Raw genomic sequence first — 5,655 nt, 5'->3', positions numbered from 1 at the left:
TTTTTTTTGCTCAGGCTGGTCTTGAACCCATGAGCTCAAGCTACCTACCCACCTCGGCCTCCCACCTCGACCACCTTGCCTGGCCCATTCAGTTGTTCTTGAGTAAAATCTGACTGCAAACACCCCTCAGGCACAGATATGCCATGCTCAACTAGCCTGATGGGAGAGTCACGGTGCTCATGGGAAAAACCCAGGTGAGAACCTTTTTACCGAAGACTGCAGAAATTAGGTTTACTTTTGTCTGGTTTACCTCACGTTGCAACATTTGCATTTTACTTGTAAAGCAGGATGAGATTTTGTTGAGACTTTCCATAGGATGAGTTCATGAACTTATTTGCCAAACTCCATGTTGGCAGGAGTGAATGGCAACACAGAAGGAATCTCTGCTGTACCATAGCAACATAGTTTTGTCCTTTATGCTCCTGTTCTGCATTTTAAACTTTTCTAATAGATGAAAATCCAGAGCAAAGAAACAATAGATCCTATCATTGCTTTTAGTTTTACTAGAAATTACTCAGTAGGGATTGTTTTATATAATGATTTCTTCTTGGGTCATAACAAAAATATTATCAGGTAACACACAACATTCATACATACGAAGGCCTGACAAGTTCACAGACTCACCCCTGTGCACTTCCATTGGCAGCACTGTACAAACAACTCAGTAAGAGTTCATAATTTTGATATACCAGTGTATATCATGTATCAAAGTATACTGTAACTTTGGTATATCACCACTGCTTTAGTGTTGATGCGTGGGGGCGTCTTGCTGAGTAGCATTTGTTACTGTTGTGTTTTTGTGTGTTGTTGTGAGATTTTCAGAGCTTAAATTAGAGCAATGAACAAACATTAAATTTCTTGTTAAACTTGGCAAGAGTGGAAGTGATAGCAAGGACATGTTATTCCAAGTTTATGGGTATAATGCCTTGAAGAAAATGGCAGTGTACAAATGGATTAAATGTTTTTTTTTTCTCTAGGGAGAAAAAGCGTCACTGATATAGAGAGATCAGGGCGGCCAGCAATGAGCAGAACTGACTAAAACATTGCAAAAATGTGCACCAACTGGACAAACAGTTAATCACTTTACTATTTTGAAGTGCTGAAATTTAAATTTCAAATTTAGATGAAAACAACCTGAAATTTTCACCAATAATTCAAGGCTTTTGCATCCTGACAATGCACCAGCTCATCCGACACTGTCTGAGGGAGTTTTCAGCCAGTGAACAAACACTCACCTGATATCAGACCCCATATTTTTTCTTTACCCCAAATGGAGAAAATATTGAAGGAAATATATTTTAATGACATTCAGGAAATCAATGATAATATAATGACAGCTCTGATGGCCATTCCAGAAAAGAGTTCTAAAATTATTCTTAAGGGTGGACTAGGCACTGGTGTCAGTACCCAGCTCCCAAGGGGAGTACTCTGAAAGTGACTATACTGATGTTCAGCAGTGAGGTGCTTAGGACTTTCCATAGGATGAGTTCATGAACTTATTTGCCATACCTCGTATGTCTGTTTTATAAAGCGAGGTGTACTCCTGTATAAATCACCCTGAGTTCTTTTCAGTGGCCTGCATTTGAGTCATTAGAAATGAATTTTCCTTCCATTCAATCCCTGAGAATAGATCATGATGTATTGCTGGGCCTTCCCCTGCCCCCACACCTGCCTAATATGGTTGGCAAATTACCTTGAGGATCTGTCATGAAGAGAGAAAAGGATCCTCATTCTTCTCTTATCACCTTATTCATCAGTGAATGTCAGAGCCAGGCTCAGCTTTTGTTCCTGCGACCTTCTGTTCTGGAGGAGGGCTTATTGCTTCTTTGACAGGGCAGCAAGACGGCATGCCAGAGTCTATCCCGCCCTGGATCTCAGAGTTAGTTAACAATGCCCACCTCAGTAAAAGCACACGTGAGTATTGATTTTGGACAACATATACGTTGGAGCAAGTTTAATCACAGCATAAGAGAATTTTTAAATAAATACATATAATTATAAATTTAATTTTCATTATTCTATCTCCTGGCAATAGACAATTTAAGCGGCTCTGCCCTTGCTCAGACCTACAGGGTGGAGGGCTGACATGGATCATCTACCACATGCCAGGCACTGAACTTCATGTATTATCCCATTAAATCCTTGCAACAGGCCCTTGCATTAAGTGCTACCATTACCATGGCAAAAGGGAGGATTGGCAGTAATGGCCTGAGCCTCAATGTGTAAGGTCATACATACCAGGATTAAATCCAGTCTGCTGAAGATGCTGGAGACATGTTCTTATTTGAGATAAGAGCAAAGATGGGATCTTCTGCCTTCATGCAGGGCCATGAGCTGACTCATCCTATAATAAATCAACCGACCAAATGAAAATTACATGTTAAGGAGACCTGGTGCCCTTATGTGTCTCAGTCAATAATCTGTGTTGGCTTCAACATTCCCATCCTTAAGGCAGCTTTATCTGTAAGATAATTCCATAAGGCAATGACTAAACATAAAAGCCCAATGTTGTAATAAACATCTGACTTTCAGAAGAAAGAACGTGTGTGTGTTACTGACTAGCTGTGTGGCCTTTAGCAAGCGACTTAGCAGCATTTGAGCCTTACATTCCTCAGTGAAGAAGGTTAAATGAGATGTGGGTAAAACCCGCAGCACACTACTCGATACATAGCAAGTATTCCATAAAAGTTAGCTTTATGAGCACGCGGGTGACAGTGGCACTGGGTAGATTTATACCTTGTTGAATGCCAGTTCTCACAAACTGTTAATTACCTTACCAGCAACAAAGTGAAGGTGGGATTCAAAGGAATGCACCAGCCTTCCTGGTCCATGTGGTTTAAAGACATCCACGAGGACTGTCCCAGTCCTCGAATAACAAATCTCTGGATGACATATGCCTTGGGTGGCTGGTAGTGTGATGAGTCAAGATTCAGAAAGAACTCACTGGTCAGGATTTGAAAGCTGAAATAAATAAGTGAATTAATAAATAAGCTAATTTGATTTTTCTGTGAAAATTTTGGGATAAGACACCTTAGCAATAGCTGTGAAGAGGTTAGCTAACATCACTTAACCAAAAATTGTCGAATGATTAATTTGCTCAATGACTAACTCATCAAATTAAATTTATCAATAAACCATATTTCTTAAGAATTATTTATAAGGTTTATAGTGATCTGCATTAAAGATTTCTGTGAAGGCTTAATGGAATGATTTTCACTCAGCCTTCACAACAGAATTTGATGGAAGTTTCAATTTTTCAAAAGTTGAGGGATATAGGCTTAAATGTCTCACAAATATATTTAATCATTTTCAATGATTTATTTAAATTTATTAATATCAGTGTAAGATTACATTATTTATTTACCATTAATAGGAATATTCTGTGGAGGGGTTAAGGCTTATGTGCCAATTGAGGCATCAGTGAAAAAAAGATAACAATGTTCAAATATTTAAAAAATTTCAAACAACATTCCAAAGGAATCAGAAGAACACAGAAGTGGCTGGAGAAATTCCATGTACTAGGATGTTTTCTCTGTTGTTCACCGCTTTGTCTCTAGCAAGCACCTAGAACAGGGCCTGACAGCAGTAGGCACTCAGTAAATCTCTGTTGAATGTGATGGTAAAATTGTTCATTTGGTGAAAAGATTTTAGCCAGTTGGATCTCAGAGAATTGATTTTTGACGTTTTTAATCTGGTGTCCTTAACACCAGTAAGAAGAGCAAAAATGCCTCGGGGATTTTGTTTACTGTTTTTAGGCTACGCTGGGGTTTCCACAGAGGAGAAGGAAATTTAAGCTGTGTAACTAGAGAAACACATGGACACAAAAGAGGGAACTGTCCTGCTGTGTCCACACTGCTCAGACCCACTTGGATTCTGACCCTCTAAGCTCGTACCCACATTTAAGAGGGAGCCTGGCAAGCTGTGGCATGCCCTGTAGAGGTGGATCAGGATGGTCTTATGCAAAGAATGGGCCCGGTGCATGGCTCACATCTGTAATGCCAGCACTCTGGGAGGCCAAGTTGGGTGGGTGGCTTCAGCCCAGGAGTTTGAGACCAGCTTGAGCAAGAGCAAGACCTCATCTCTACAAAAATTAGAAAAACTAACCCGGCATTGTACAGGAGCCTATAGTCTCGGCTACTTGGGAGGCAGAGGCAGGAGGATTGCTTGAGCCCAAGAGTTTGAAGTTTCTGTGAGCTACGATGACACCAGGACAGTCTAGGCTGGGCACCTCAATGAGACGCTATCTCAAAAAAAAGAATGGCTTTGAAACTGGAAATGGTTAGACTGGACATGATTGATTTAAGAGGGCAAGGGCTGTGCTTTCATGCACGAAAAGAGTTCCAAGGAAAGTTCCCTGGGTCGTCTGATTCCCAGTCACTGCCTTTTCCATTGTGCCTCTTGGAGTCCCCCTCCCTGGCGTAAGTAGAGATTGCTTTATAAGTTTGTTGGAGCAGTGTTAAGAAGATGTATGGAGTTGAGGCATCAGAGCCACAGGTGGGTCAGGCAGCTTCCAAGTTCCCTTTCAGGTGAGCGTACTGACACCAAGAAGCTGGGCTCTCCCATGAGACAGACCTGTGTTCTGACCAGGTCCACCCTTAATAGCTGTGTGATCATATTTAGGCTACTCAGCCTCTCTGAGCCCCAATTTCCTCCTTCGTGAAAAGGAGGTAATAATTCATACACCTGGTAAGGTTGCTACAAGGATTCAGTAAAGGGAACGATGTACAGGGCTTAGTACAGTGCCTGACGCATAATAAGGAATAAATGCCAAACTTATTACATAAACCAGGAAAAGGAATGTGCCATATCCACCTCTCTCTTTTCAAGAAGTGATAACCAAGGTTTCAGTCTCAAATGGTTAAAGTAGGCATTTCTAAAAGCCCACCAAGTTCTTCTGAGGGCAGGGAAGTTGTTTTTTTGTTTTCAAAATAGCTGCTTCCACCGATGACGCCCAAATATATACACAGCGCTTCAGTGTTTGCCGTGAACTGCAGACCTCTGCTTTGTCTGGGGCTCTGGGCGGACTGGAGACAGGAAGAGGCGCTGAGACACGGTGGCCGAGGCCCGGAGTCTGGGGGGGTGAGCCGGGAGGTGGCCCGTGAGTCACAGCTGGGCAGGGGCGGCTGAGCCTGGGCTCCCGGGCCCTTCAGCAGGGGGAGGCTTCTGCTGTCTGCACTCAGCACCCCTCCCCGCAAGAATTTCCTAAGACAAGCACTTTAACTGAATTGTTATAACCCAAGGGAAGGAGTGAGTTCAGTGTCTGCCAAGGCTAAGAACGTCCCAGGAATCTCCTTGAGGAAAGTGAGTGGGAGGAGCTGCTGGCCTGCAGGGGACTCCATCATCAGGATGGCCAAGGGAAGCGAGCAACGTGGGCTAGTCCTGGGCTCTGCGGCCTCGGCCTCCTGGGGAGTTAGAAGCCCAAGGCGCGTTGAAACAGTCCTGCCACGGCACCGCGGCCGGGATGCTGGGGAGATGGCTGCAAGTTAAAATATGAGATTTTTAAGTAAAATCTTGAGAAAAGCTGTTTCCTTTGAATTGTCCCATTAGCACTCCAGTAGCAAGGCTCCCTGGAGTGTTTGTATGCTGGACCCTCACTGCGACGCTGGCCGAAGGTGTCCGTGGTCCTGGGGTTTGCACGTCAAGCTCCACAGGGCA

The sequence above is a fragment of the Otolemur garnettii genome, unplaced genomic scaffold (genome assembly GCF_000181295.1).
Source record: "Otolemur garnettii isolate 467f Iridium unplaced genomic scaffold, OtoGar3 scaffold00083, whole genome shotgun sequence".
NCBI lineage: Eukaryota > Metazoa > Chordata > Mammalia > Primates > Galagidae > Otolemur > Otolemur garnettii.
The sequence above is the reverse complement of the archived record's forward strand: the minus strand, read 5'-3'. Positions refer to the sequence as shown.